General features: G+C 36.2%; 1 long non-coding RNA gene across 1 annotated transcript in view; it reads right to left on the bottom strand.

Moving 5' to 3' along the window:
* LOC114140330 (uncharacterized) overlaps nt 1–7,899 on the bottom strand; it is a 38,312-nt gene extending 30,413 nt beyond the window's left edge. The window contains exons 1-2 of the long non-coding RNA XR_003594558.1: nt 7,804–7,899; nt 6,644–6,844 (exon numbers count right to left, since the gene is read on the bottom strand). This is a non-coding gene — a long non-coding RNA (uncharacterized LOC114140330). The remainder of the gene's footprint in view (nt 1–6,643; nt 6,845–7,803) is intronic.
* Nucleotides 7,900–15,992: the final 8,093 nt, after the last annotated feature.

Genomic DNA, 15,992 nt, shown 5'->3' with positions numbered 1-15,992 from the left:
TCAAACCTATGTGTAGATGCAAGCTAAACTACTTTTTTTTTAGAAAGTCTGACGTTGACTTAAGGACACTATCGAAACACATGACATCTGCAGAATCCAACTCAAACACGAGGACATCTGGTGGCTCTGTGTCAAACTGATCTGACAGAGAGTGCACAAGTCGAGACTGTACCTCTGCCCTTTAAGAGGTGGCCTTTTCAAAGAATATTCCTTTCTTCTTCAGTGATGTGAGCCCACACAAAAACAGTCACTGCTGACATTTGCCTTGACACATGCACACACAGAGAGAGACGGCGGGATGAACCGGGTTACTGATGCTGCAGGTGGAGTATTCCATCCATTTCAAACCAACATCTCTGCCACGTCAACAGATCCAAGATTTTAGTGCAAGTATTTTTTAAGACGAGATTACAGATTGTCATACTGATACCAAACATTTGGAAAAGGTTTACCAACATGTTTTAATTACATTTGACATAATCTGTAGCTAAATCATGATTATTTACCTGGAAATTATTAATAAACCTTTTACATACATGAAAACTTTCACAATAGGTCTAATACGTAGATTCTCCAAGATTAGGAGCCGTCAGTCCTATTTGCATGTTGTATAAATATAAATGCACCCAAAAAACATCAGGGGTCAACTTTTAACCTGCATTAAAAATGTTTTCAAATGTTTAGAGGAAAAAACTATTTAAATCATGGTGCCATGTTCAATTTCACTGGGATCCAAAGTAAACACTTGGCCCAAGTTGAGGCATAAAGTAGGTCATTTTTTAACAAACACATAAATTAGCAGTTTTTTGCATTGACCTTGTAACTTTTACAAATCAATTGTCATAAAAACATTTTATTATGGGTCAATGACTAAATAAATTATGTAAATCAAAATATAAGCGTTGCTAACATTCCATCGTTATCGTCACACAATATATAAATTTAGACAAAAACTTTAGATTTTACCTACCTCCTGTGGTTTGTCGTTTTTGTTACATATCTTATTATGTCTACAGGAAAGGCAATTTTACAAGTCAGAAAACATTCATATACAGCTCTGGAAAAAATTATGAGACCACTTAAAATCATCAGTTTCTCAGATCGGTTTATGTTTGAGTAAAGTGAACATTGTTCTTTTATTCTATGAACTACTAACATCTCTCTGAAATCCCAAGAAAACATTTTGTATTTATTTGCAGTAAATGAGAAATGGTCAAAATAACAAAGATGATGCAGTGTTTTCAGACCTAAAATATTCATTTAGAATCAACAATGCTAATGTTTTAACTCAGGAAGAGTTCACAAATCAATATTTGGTAGAATAACCGTGAGGTTTTCAATGGGGTTCAGTGCAGTGGGCTCTTATTTTTTTCCCAGAGCTTTATTTCCAGTGTATGGACGGTAAGCTAACCCTGATGTAGGCTAACCTTGAGGTTACAATTTGATTAAATTGACCATCTTCATTCACCCTTGTAGCTGGGAGTTGCTACAACTTTAATCAAGCCCTTTTAACAACTGTGAAAAGGCACAAAGATACAAAACTGAACAGAGTGGGTGATGGAAGAAGCTACGTTTTCTCAGTGTGTTCTAGTTTAATTTGATGACATTTTCCCAAACGTCCTTTATTCCATATCAACATGTACTGCAGTTGTTCCACATCTGCCAAAACAACCCACAAAGCAGCACTAAAATAATGTTAACCGCAAGCTGCTGCAGATCTGACTCACAATAAACATCCTTATGGGAATCAGTGATTTTAATGCATCCCTTGTTTTCCTAGTAAATTTCATTACAGTTTGAGGAAAAGAAGCAGTTTGCACTAGACTGCGATCCAGGGAGACTTCTAATCAAAATCCTGAATAAAGTTTTACTAGTACATTCACCAGAAATCACTTACTGGTTGGGTTTAGACAACAACGTACAAAAATCAAGCCAGTCTTAGTTGAAGTGCTGTAAAAAGAATCTCTGATGTGAGTGTAATAAATGGATGTAAAACTTTTTATTGCTAATTTATATGGATAGACAGAGCTGTTGCCAAATGAAAAGAGTTTCTGAGTTTAAATATCTGCTTTGGTATTCTGTGTGGCATCTGCTTTGCATTTGAGTGACTTAGGACTGTTTAAGGAAATCTTTCAACCTTATCTATTTCTTTTACATTTAACAGAACAGCATAAATAATCTGATCACCAGCTAAGCCAAGCTGCCTTTGATTGTTTTTGGATATTTCGAAAAATTTCCCAGCATAACTCAGAAACTCCATATTTACCAAACTTCAATGCAGATGTTACAAAATTGACATCAGTGCTGCTTAGCACTGATGATTGGAAATGACCCAATATTAATGTCTTTTAATCTCATTACACCATGCAGATACTCATCTTTACATGCTGAAATGTTTAGTTCTTGAGCTAAAAAAAAGGATTATTGTGCTTAGTTTAATATTTTTCTAGCACACTAACATATGGATGGATAAGAAATAGCAGACAGCAGGTGTAATATATTTTTGATTAGAGTGTAAATAAGATTCTGCAACAGTCTTGCACTTGGTTGTGTAGAGCCAATATCTAATAGAAGTTAGCATTTTTCATTTTAAGGGTTTCTTATTATATAATTAACTGGTAATAAAAACAAAAATGCAAAAAACAAAATTATAATTATCTGAATGCCTTAACTGATTATACAACAGTTATTTGAGCATAATATAGTTATTGTATTAAGGGCTCTTTTTTCCAAGATGTTTAGGTATAATTTGAGATTTTAGTGGGCTCCTTGGAAAGTTTTACAACAAAAAAACTGAATAAAGCAGATGATAAAAGCATTCTAACCTTTGTATTCTGTTATTTATTTTAAACCATTCTGATTTACTTTAACACTGACATTAATGTTATAAAGCAAAATACTGTAATGCGCTCCTTAAGATAATCAAATCTAAATCTCCAAAGTGTGCACTTTTATATAGAGACGACTTTTCTCATCTTTATGTCAGCAAGATGCTGCTTTTAATTGCTTGAGTTTTAATCACTCCATTAAATATACAGAAATTAAACATGATTAATCAATGTCACATCATTACAGCCGAATGTTTACAGAAAGCATTCTGATTTTATGGTACATTTACTTAGATCCTGCTGTAACATGTTAATTATTGTTTTAAAAGCTTTTCTATTTGTTTATCATTTTCAGTTCTTCATCAATAAAATCCAGTTCAATTGCTTTCTTAAATCATAATCGTGTACGGTCCTTTGTTTGGGGAATTTTTTGGCCTTTTATTTCTGATGTTAATATGAAATGATGGAGATGAGTGAGTGAGCAAATATATCTCTGCATTATTCAATTTATATTCATTTAGTCAAGCAAGACTAAGTTACAGGAATAACGATATTACATTCAGCGGAATTGGTGAGATTTACTACCATACTTGTAGCAACGGCAAGATGTTCCTTCTTATTTGTGAACTGCTGTAAATTAAATCACTAGGACCTCCTTGACTACACTGTTTTAATCCTGAGAAAAGGAGATAACTGGTGCATTATAATAGTATTTTATTTTACAACCATTAGAGAACATTAGTGAACAACAGCATCATAAAGACCAAGAAAAACAGCCGACAGGTCAATGAGAATCCTAAAACACCTGAGAATGTCTAGAAAATTTTAAAACAGCTGCTCTCCATCCAGTCTGACGGAGCTTGAGTGATTGTACGAAGATTAATAAACAAACAGTTCAATCTCTAGATTGGCAAAACTATGGGGGAATTTTACTGCCAGAAGTCGAGAGCACACATTTTGCTAATATTTATCTAAATAGATTGTTCCTATATATAGATCTATGTAGATGGATATCAGTCTATCTAAACAGATAAACAGTTGTGCTTGTGTCTCTACACAAGCACAACCAATAGAAGGAAACGATGAGGCTCCCACAACCCATCACAAAACTTTCATTCTATTGGCTGGAACGGTTGCCAGGCGACAGTACTTTTTATTTTGAGAGAGCACAGAAAATATTTGAAAGAGAGCAGAAGTTTTGAGTGCAAGTAGTTTTGAGGACAAAAATCCTGCTTTCAAACTGAAAATGTGCGCTCTTGACTTATGGCGGTAAAATTTTACCCATATAAAACTGACAGAGACATACACAAGAAGACTAACAGCTGTAGTTAAAAGAATCATGATTCGACAAAGTGTGCTTTAACTCAGATTTGTTGTTACTGCCTTCCACTCCACAATTATGCCTTACTTTTTTATTCTGTTACACAAAATCCCATTAAAATATAATGAAGTTTGTGGTTATGTTGTGACAAAATATGAGAAAACCAATGGAGTAACAATTACATTTACAAAATGTCAGAATAAAGGAAAGAGACATGGTCTGTACCTCAACATAAGATGCAGCATTCTGGTTCACTTAAAGTTTTTTAAGAGAGTTATTAAATTAGACATTATTCTAAGTGTGAACTTTTTCTGTACTGCATCTGTTTAAGAAAGGATGGACTTGATGTTGACAGAGGAAAGAAAACAGCTTTGAGTATGTTAAAAACAGAGAGAGGCTTCAACTATTATTCAGTAAAAGACAAAAAGAAAAGAGTTCATAAGTTCAAAACACTTTACATAGAATTTCCACTTTTACTTATTATTAAGAAATCACACGAGTTCTTTTGTGAAGTCAGTATTTTAAAAGGCACCTGACATAAACGGTTTGGCTATTCAATTTCCAAAAACTGACAAATAAAACATATAATCAAAGCATTTATACCGAGTTTATTGAAGAAAAACACAAGCTCAAGATTTCTTTCCACACACATCACAGTTTTGTTCTCTATCATATCATTTTTCGTACATACTCATCTCATTACTTCATATTTAGTTATTTTCTGTGTTGTGAATTACTGAGTAAAAATTAGCCATCTTTGGTGTTTTAACCTTGACACACTGTCACCCCACTGAGAACAAAGGAAGCAGGAGAAATAAATCCACTGCTAATCTTCCAAAGTTGCTGCAGTAATTATGTGCGCACATGGATATGTTTATAATAACAAGCTTAAAAGAACTGAGCCACATCAGGTGTTAGCAGGAAACCTGCCAGTGCAGCTGCACAGAGAAAAGGGAATAACTTTACTGTATTTTAATAGGAATAAATTATTTCACATCATAATGAGCCATTTGGAATGCAAAGTTTGTATTTTATTGAATAGGAATATTATGACTAATCTAGACTGGGCATTAATCACTTTGTTAAAGACTTCCAACCAGGAGTTCAAATCCCCAAAAGTTGGAACTGTCTGCAGGAAAAACTGATCCAAGAAGATGAACGAAGGTCTAATTTAGGGTGTGACAATTAAACATATACCTTTACTGAATATCTGGTATGTTTAATATTCAGAATGAGACACATGCACATGCAATGTGTAAATAGACATTCATGTACAAGCAATTAAAAACAGGGAAAATCCCCAGAGCTCCATCCACATAGCACATGTGGCTACTGTAGCTAAATGGCAATGAAGAATGTTTCAGCAGGAAATGTTAATTAGTGCAGCTGATTTCCATTCACTCTGACTGGACTTGTGGGATTTGTGGGGAAGATCTGAAGGTTACAACCACAACAAATCTCCACTGAGAATAATGGAACATCTATCCCTGCACTTTTTCTATCAGACAAAAGAACATCATCAATTAGTCATAGATGTGTGGCGCGCTGCAACTCAGAGGAGGAGAGACTAAAGTTAACAAGTAGAGAGCAAAGTAACTAAATTGGAAAAACATTGCAGTGAATGGAAGCAGCAGAAAGTCTCAGTCTCCTCAACAAGGACATAGCTGTCCAAATGCTGCTTCAAAGACAGTTTTCCTTCTGTGCAGATTATTTCAGACTATAGGGTAAACATACAATTACAGACCAGAGCCATGGGAAGGTAAAACTGATAAAAAATAAATAAAAGACTAAAAGAAAAAAAAAAAACACTAAACTAAAACATAACTCTGTTCAGGATCAGAGGTGGTCCTAAAACTCCTAATAGGTTGTTTGTGAAACACCAAGGAAATACATTAAGTTCAATGCATTTTTCCACCTTTTGTTAAGAAATGATTTGGCAGGGTGTGTGAAGAAATGTGGGGGCTTTTTGTCTTCCCAGAACTCTGAGCTACAGGAAAACTTTAGAAGTTGGATGAATGCTCATAGCAAACATTTGCTCTTGGACTGTCATCATTAACTTGCCCTACATTCATCAAAGTAAACAGATGTTTTATATTTCTCACCATTTTGCTAGCTAAAAGGCTTGGAAACTAAACGAAAACAACTGGTAGAAAGTGTTTGAAGAACATACACTGTGGACGCAAAATAAATAAAGACTAGCTCACCCAGAAAGAAAGACGGATCAGTTTGTCATCAGAATAAAGCACAAATACTGTTGTTGCAGGTCTTGCTGTTGTTTTCGGTTTTTGATCTTGGCAAACATGGACAGCAAAAACAAGATTTTACTTTCTTCTAAAGTGGAATCTTAAATGGCTAGATTTCAACTGATGTTGAGTCATTTCATTCTTTCAGAAATTGTTTTTAGTAGTTGGTTCTACTAGTGGACAGCAGATACTTTATCAAAAAGCAGACACCTGACTGCGACAGAAAAGAATCAAAAGGGAAGGAAGCAGACCTGGAGCTGTCAGGAGACCAGATGGAGGATGGACGAGGAGGATTCATCTTTTAACAGCCCTGAGTTACAGCAAATCCTCTGTCAAGGTGCTTGAAAAAACATTTCAGAACATGCTTCATCTGTTCTTCCTGCTGCAGTTCAATGTGTACACACCCATCCTGGAGGACAATGCAGATAACAACGCATCGCAGCCATGGATTTCTGTGGTTTATAAAAGACAAGAACAATAAAAAGTTAGAAAATTCAAAGCGAGATCATTAATGATTTCTGATTCTGCAGTTTCAGACTTTTCTCTGCCCAGCCTGTACAAAAGGCAAGACTGCACAAAAAAATCTATTACTTCTATAGCAAGACTTTTTAAAATCTAAAGCTTTATATATGGACAGTTGTTTTTTGTGACTCAGACAAATATCTCCTTTAGAGGCATTTTCCCACTCTGTAGCATTTACCAGATGTCTCTTTGAGTCAGATATCAAACAAACATGGACCTTGTACTGCAAGACACTTCAGCAGGAGCAGTTGGCAGCTTCAAAGGCTCCCTGCTGCAGTGGACAAATACTTGAGAGGTTAAAACGGAGGAATATAATTCTATAAGCAAACACTTTTTTCAGTGAGGGCTACAGAAACAGCCTGAGCTTTAAGTACTTTCTAAGATGTGATTTCTGACTCAGATTTCAGACCCTTGCTTAATCAGGGGGGGAAAGCAAAATGAATTCTCCACACACTGAGAATCCCACATTTCAACAAGCAGTCCCAAAATAAAACTAAGAGGTTCCCAATATGCTGATATGACTGGCCAGAAAGCTCCAGTTATGCCTTTTTTCAAAAAACAGACGTCATTGTTATTTTATTGTTTGGTGCCGGTCTTGTGCTAATTGTACAATATTCAAATCAACACAAACTTAAAACACAGATGTGAACCTTTAAAACAAACCATGTGAACATACAATCACAAATTGTGCTTTATTTGACCAGGAAATTATAGAGCACATATTTTACTCCTTAAACACTTTACAGTATAATAAACAATAAACACGAGTTAGCATTGTGCTAATTAACTGCCAAGGTAAAACATAACCCATAAAACTACTAGCATTTTTGTTAGCTTAAAGCTCATTTGCCAAAACAAGCATATTTCTCCAAAGCCAACATCAACTTACCGCGTTAGGTAATAATCAAATGAAGTAGTTTGAGGTTCATTTAGCTTTCTAGCTTCAGCTGGTGGAGACATAGAACCACTTCCGGTTCGTCGTCAAATCACTCCTAGTCCGCCATGTCATTTAAACGTAAATAAACTGTAGAGCCCCCTAGCGGAATGGGAGGAGTAAATCCAACATGCCTCATACATTCAAAAGATTTTCTAATGAAAATCCAGGGCTTGTTTGGAAGAACGTGATGGAACATAATTTTAGAGTTTGGGTCGAACAGCTTTTCATAATGGAAGAGTAATAGCTGAAAGTAGCAGAGTGAAAGAAATTTTTCCTGGTCTGGCAGTGAAAAACAGCTTGTGTTGAATAGTTTGGTTAATCTCTAGCTTCTCAGTTTATCCACTAGATATTGAAGGCTACCACTCAGGCAGCACTTCCACTATATAAAGAATATTAAACAGAATACAGCAATGCCTCTTTTCAGCTTTATGATGTAATGTAATGTAGTCTATGATAACAAGTCATTTTATTGAGACAGCTATGCAATTTCACAGCAGCTGCAGCTGGCAGGTGAGTTACTTTGCTATTATAAAACCTGAAGAGCCAGAACGAATCAGCGGCCTTGAAACCTTCAACTCAAACTGGAGAAATAATATTTCTCAATGAATATGCATTATAATATATATATATATATATATATATATATATATATATATATATATATATTCGGTTTAGTTCGTGTCAACTAAGTGCCTAGAGATTACTGAATGAGTCGAGAATAAAAATCTTTTTTTATTTGGTCTGAAAACTTTGTGATATGGTCACAATTTCAATTTAAAACCATACTGCTTTCACCTTTTGTCAAACCTGTTTTTAAAGGAATATTTGCTTTCATTTTGCATAGCGCAGGCCAGCAATGTGTGAATAATCCCCAGGTAAGTTCAGGTACATTATAACTATGTTTAATAATATATGTTAATTAACCGTTTCATCAGTAAACATGGTACTTAGACAGAATATGATAAAAAAAAAAACTAAACTGATGTGAAAAATCTTCTGTTTTGATTAAATATGTGTCATTAAAGCCAGTCACCAGGTTTGTTTACAATGAGTTTGCATGATGCAAGGTTTGGATCAGCAACAGTAAAAATAGCTAATATAAGAAACAGCTCAATATTACAGAAAAGAGAACATCGTCATCAAATAAAGATGGACTTTGGTAGGGACAATATTGTAATATTGATTATGTTTGCTCTTCTTTTGTCAGGTCCAAATTATAAAATAACCAACAAAAGATTTAGAACAGCTATGAAAAATATTAGCTTGGATGAGTTTAAAAAAGCTAAAACAATTTATGAAACAGAACTGAACAAACATGCACCACACTCAACAACAGAATCTCATATTGTTGGAGAGATGTGGAGCTGAAACTCACTTCAAATGCTGCAGGACACTTTCATCATCCTAAGATAATAATTTCAGCTCTTATCATTGCCTGAAAGGTGCTGTGCTGTGTACTGGGTAACCATCAGCCACATCTAAGAATAGATTTCATGGCAGCAGAGACGGTAGGGTGAAAAATGAGAAATGGTTTTCATTTATTTTCTCCATGGGTCTTTTGTTGCTCTGAGAAGAAAACAAACTGGCTTGGGTTGGACTGTAATCATAAATGTTCTACGTGAGAGCGTAGAGGCCATCTTTTTCCTGAGTGTGCTCTGTGAGGGAGCATACTAATTCCTCAGTGGGATCTCTGCTAGAGATAAAGCTCCTGTGCATGTTTAATCCTGGAGAAGACATGATTGTGTTCATCCATGCATAACAAAATCAATCTTTTAATACAAAACAATGGGGACCTGTAGATGTGTGTGATTGTCAAAAAAGTGACAATTAATGCTTTGTATGTTTCTCATGAAGAAAACCAGTAAAAATAAATATGTATTACCAGGCAGCAGAAGTTGCTATGCACTGTTAACATTGTTTTGTATTTGCTTTGTTGGCCGACCTAAATGTTAAACCGGACCTGCCTGACAACATGAAGTAGGCTAAAAGATCTTAAAAAGTAACACTAAGTGAAAAAATTTAAAGACATTAAAGAATACACAAGCAAAATCATTGACATATTTCAGTTTTGAACTGGTTCCAAAGTGTGTGACGCACAGTGATAGACATTATCTAGAAATAGAACAGAAACAAAACAAAGTGCCAAAAAACATCTCAATGATTGCCAGAACCTTTGGGGGAAAATGTTTGAATTCATGAGACAAAAATGAAAACTAAAGGTATGATCACTTTAGTTTAGGTGTAAAACAAACACAGCATATCAGCAGCAGATCTTCTTGTCTGTCAAAAATGATGGTAGTGTGATGGTCTGGGTTGCTTTGCTGCTTCGGAACCAGGATGACCTGTCACTGATGGTACCATGAGTTCAGCTCTACCTGTGGACTTAAATCTAATTAGAATGATAGGCTGTGATCCTAAGCAGGAGGCAGAAAAAGCATAATTTTACCAACCACAGTGAATTACTCTCCAAAAAAAGTTATTAAAAGTTAATGGAGGCATATATCAGCTTTTGTTATAATCATGCTGTCTGGAAACTAAAATACTCTAAGCACAGTTTAAAACATTTGCTGAGGTTTAATAAAGGTACTTTGTTGGTTTTATTAGAAGCTAACTTGAGTTTCCTGAATTCTTTGTTCATCTAAAATTCTCAGAACAGATAAAAGAAAACTCTTTGACCCTACCAAACATAAAACTGGCACACATCGTCATCCTTATTGAGTTCAGACAGAATGAGAGATTAGAGCAGAGAAGTTTCCTGTGGAGTGAAAATAACTTTGTTGTGGGGAGAAAAGAACGCCACGAACACACTAAAATCTATCGCTGAGTTTCCAGTGCTTACATGGAAGTTTGGTGCGTACAATACACAGACAACCTCACAAATCCAGCAGCTGCGGATCGACACTGAGCTGAGTCATAATAACCGTCAGATATTTCAGACTATTAAAGAGAAGCAGCAAAAGAAAACAAACAGAAACACAGTCACAACGTTTAACAGAACCTTAATACAGAAAGAACAATTCACAGATTTCACAGCCAGATGGACATGGCAGCGGGGTGGTTACCAAGATTTGAGTGTTAAGTTGCCTTTAGGACCTCTGATATCTGCAGTAATAGCATATTGATGTAATATTAAGGTAACCAAGGTAACCGGATTACACCAGTTTGGTAAAAAGAACCCTTTCCCAAAGAAATATGTGGAATGGATTTGTAGCTGCTTATTAACAAAAGTGTGAAGAGTTAAGTTGACATTTATTGAGGTGTTTTTGGTTGTTACAGAAGGCAAACCAAAAGCAATGTTCTCTGCTGCTAAAATAACACAAGTTAACTCTCGGAGAAAGATGGACAACAATGTTCTGCCTCCAGTTCACTGTCCATGCTGCAGAGAGGAAGCATGACAACCGCTTGTCCTTGAAAATACCATCTGTTGTTGTTAGCATTGCTAATCCACCTCCTCTCCATCCGCTCCTCTTTAAATCTCTTTACGTTGGAGTCTGGGATATGATCATCCAGTGAAATGCAAGGCACTTAATATCTGCTAGCAGTTAACATTCATAATTTTTTGCTTGCCAGAGATCCCATTCCTGATTAGTCCAAAGTTGGGCTCAAAGGCCGGTGTCCTGAATGTTTCAGATGACATTCTGGGTTAGCACACCAGATTCAAATGGCTGAATCATAACCAGGCCTCTGGAGACCTTAGACATGCTGAGGAGGTAGTTTAGTTGTTTAAGTCAGATGTGTTGGAACAAGGACACATCTAAAACCTGCAGGATACCAACCAGTGCTGACTCACAGTCAAGGCTGTTGCTAGACATTTGGGTGCTCGAAACAAAAGCATGGAGTTGTTATGTTTTCTTTCTGTCTACAATAGCAAAATAATTTCTGTGATTCATCCTGCTTCTCTCCGCAGACAGCCGCTCTGAGCTCTGAACAAACCGCGCTGAACAGGAGAAAAGGTGACAGTAGGGAGTGAGGGGCAGTGCGACCAGAAGCATCATCCTGTAATCTCTTTTTCTCGACTCTCAATGCCTTTTCTACTATCTTGATACCCACTGTGTTCCACATGTATAGAACCATTGTCTTGGTTTAAAATCCCTACCTGCTGCAGTTCTGTTAATAATTTATGTTTATGACCTTACTTCTATGTTATTCCTTTTAAAGACACATTGTCCTTGATTCCAGTATTTCTGTCATGATTGCACTTCGTTCAGACATTATCTGCTCTGTGCAGAATGGCTCCTATTCCTGCTGCATTAATTCCTCTTGCCTCTTAAATGGCTTCCTTTTCCACCAGAACTGCTGTCAGATTTGTATTATCTGGTGTTGCCAAGCTCATTTCCTCTGCAGCTGTAAGTGACATAGAGTGAAGAAACAATGACCATTATGAGTTCATTTTAAATCAAAATAGCTCTGAAAAGGCTCCACTTCTGCTGATCACGTCATTCAGTCCGATTACCCATTTCCTTCCCTCATCATCATTAAAGGAGACAAAAAAGCACCAACTGTGCCTTTACATTTGTAACATATAAATAAAATATGTCTATATAAATGAACAATAATTGTATTGCTGAATTTTAGCATATCTCATTCTGTGACCCTATACTTTCTATTTATATGCAGTATTTCTGTTCTTAAGTTTGTAAGAAGAAGAAAAAACATTTTGATGCATGAATATGATCCAGCAGCACTAATTATTTCTCACTTGTGAAAATGATTGTGAATCCTGAGTGACCTTGACTGGGTGCGCGCTTACAATAATTGTCGCTTGATGATCTTTTTATTCAATTATTCAACCTAATATAAATTTATCCGTGTGGATAATGACAGTTAGTGGGAGAAATCAAGTGGTGATTCTTTCCAGGTCAAAGCCTCCTGGCTTGGTTTTCTTCACTACAATAAATCGAATCAGCATCCATTGATGAATCCTCATCAATCTTCCTGTCCATGTCGCGCTCCATTTTCCGTGCTTAGTTACAAATATAGCCCATGATGTCATTGCTTACGTCTCACAATGACGCTACGATCACAAAATGCCACACTGAATGGCAGAGACCCCTAGCAATGATCGCGGATTGTGAGTGAGACGCTTCAAAACACAGAAATAGAAGTAAAACAGGGTGAAGCTCATCAACTTTCATTGCAATCTTCTCACAAACTCATCCAGTTCATAAAAAAAATAATATCTGGAATCTTAAATCAGAAGTGTGAATTTAAAGTGACTTACTTATGCAATAAACACTGGCAGAAGCAATTCCATCTGTTGTCAATATCAACAGGTCTGTTTTGTAGAATATCTGGTGAGCTGTACATTACAAATGTAATTTCTTAAATTCCATTAATACTTAGAGTCACTGCAATATTTTGCCAGTGTTCTCAATAAAGCTAAAATCTTGGTTAACATAAAGACACAGAACTGTGATTAAAGCCTGTACAAAAACTTGAAAAGTTATTTATACCTGCAAAACATTCTTAACATTGTTGAAATGTTTTAAAAACAAATAGAGTTAAATTATAAATGACAACTGCCACAACTTATACTTATTTAGATCTCCAAATTTGCTCACAGACCTTAACATAGTAACTCCAGCAAAGCCCAGCCCGTTACCTAGCAACCCCAGCAGAGTTTCGCTCACTACCTAGCAACCTCAGCGGAACTCCAGCATGTTTATCTTATTCACATTTATTTACGTTTATTTACTGTAACACAGACCTTTCCAGCCATCAGCCATCACTATATAAAATACCTGTTTGAAGAATTTGAATTAATGAGTCACAGCAACATTTAATTTTCCTTTGGGATCATTAAAGTATTTTGAATTGGGTCAGTCGGTTTTCCCGCTGTTCAACAGCTGCTGGAAAAGGCAAGTGTTTTGTTGTTGACTTACCATCCAGAAACCTCTTCCTGCATTCTTGTTAGTTGTGCAGGAGGCTCCACTTCTGCTTTTCAAAGATGCATAGTTGTATAATTGTCAATCCGTTTGCAGCCTTTTTCACATGTGATTGTAAACAGTGAGTTGCGGTGAGTTGTGACCAGCAGCAGCTTTGAATTGAAAGTGATCAGACGCCTTAAAACAGCTCATTCTAAATATGCAGAACTGAGCGGACTAGAATCTCATTATCTAAAAATAATTTTAGATGAAAATGTAATGAACATGTTTTGTTTAGCCCTGTCAAAGGCTTTTCAAGAAGCACAAAAGGTCACCTTTAAAACAAAACTGCACATTGCACAGAACTTGAAAGGCCAGGAAACATTGTAAAAATAAGAGCAAAGCAAAATTATTTGTAAAATAAATAAGCAAAATAATGGTTTTGGTTTGGATAATTGAGACATTAGAAGACATAAATAAAGAACCATATTAATGGAAGTAGAGCATGTATTTCAGCAGAGCAGCGCCCCCTTTACTGCACACAGCTCATTACTTATTGGTCCAAACAACGACCTTTAAATTATGAATGAACTCCCGGCTGACATCAGGAGCCGTGTTGAGGTGGGACATCTCTGCTACGCAGATCCAGCAGGAGGGAGATCAAAAACACTGGCAGAAGCAAATCTTCAGAAAGCTAACAGAGCTCAGGTAATCTACACCAACATTATCTGTCCCTCTTCCATGGGGTACTTATCACATTGCCTGCCATGGTTCTATGGAAATCTGTAATCTGATTGGACCACAAATAATCAAATTGAACTTCTTCCAACTGAGGCGAAGCAAGTAAAAACAGGAACATTGTTACCTGAGCAGAGATTTACTGGAGTACACTTAACAGTTTTACTTTAGATGACTTTAGAGGTCTGTTGAATTGATTGTGTGTGGCAGATGACTGATTTTATATATTTTATTGCCTATTAGTGGCTGAGGCATTCATTTGCTCCCTCAAGAGATGATAATTGCCACAAACACAAACCTTTTAGTGAAGGAAAGTTTGTAAGAAAAACAAATGTTGCAAAGAAGCCATTACTCCCAGAGTGTGGGCGGATTATGGTCCGGGTGGAAATGCTGTGTCTGCCTCTCACGACTTCCAGATAACGCTGCTGTGTTATCATATTAATAATGTGTTGCTTATTCAGAGAAAAGATCAGTTCCAGACAAACCAGAGTCACAAGCTAATTGGAACAAAGGAGATGCAGCTAATCAAGTTTTTCTAATCGTTTTACAAATCTGTTTCCGGCCATCTTATCCCGATCCCAAACAGACCTGATACGGCCGGCTGTCGCTTCAGACCAGAACCAACGATGTGTCACTCTGATACTTCCCAGTTTAGTTTCAAATTAATGATGCTGGTTATGATATTCTTCTGTTTATTGGTTCCCTTCCAGGCACAAACTCGCAATTGAGGCTGATTGCACATTTGTCACAAGATGAAATGGGCATTAAGGACATGATGCCAAAAATTATATCAGTTATGGAGCAGAAAGAAATAGAAATAAAACAAAGAAACACCTGAGGAACAAACCAAGACCGGTCTGCTTAGTTTTCAGAAAGTAACCCAAATATAAAACTGGCTTTTCCTTTTTTTCTCAGAAAAAAATGTTTTTTAAGCTTTTATTCACCAGAGTTTATATCTGCTAAATCAAATGAAAACAGATAATCAGCAACAAGTTTAGTACTTCCACACCTGTTGATTGATTTTAATCTTTAAAATCACACAGGGGCAAATAAATGGCTTCAGGGCTGAAAGTTGCCTCCAGCCAATATACATCTGACCTTTGGTTTGCTGAAACGAAAACAAAACAAGCTCAAATAAATTCATGTTAATCATAATCTTTTAATAATGAGTCACTAGTGACTGCTTTCTAAAATCTTTCTAATTAATTGCTTGGCAGGTTCCAGTGCACATAAATGTTTAAGACAGCTCAGAAATCTAAAATTATGATTACTAACAACAGTTTGTTTGATGTAGAAAGGAAATATGGTTTTGCTTATTTATGCTCTCTGAGCTTTAAACACAGCAACTTCAAATACTTTGGGACTGTGCCATCAACTGAACATGACCTTACCTCAGGGGCCGCTCAGAAACAGAATGAGTCTCTTAAAAGGTTGCATGTGATGGCAGCATGTAACAGTACCAAGCACACATGCTATGTATTATTAAACAAGATGAACTTATTGTGTTAAATCTTAGCTGCTTACAGCTCAAAAATTGAT

Source organism: Xiphophorus couchianus, chromosome 24, assembly GCF_001444195.1.
Source record: "Xiphophorus couchianus chromosome 24, X_couchianus-1.0, whole genome shotgun sequence".
NCBI classification, from domain to species: Eukaryota; Metazoa; Chordata; class Actinopteri; order Cyprinodontiformes; family Poeciliidae; genus Xiphophorus; species Xiphophorus couchianus.
Note: the sequence above shows the minus strand (reverse complement) of the source record. Positions and strands in the feature narration are given on the sequence as shown.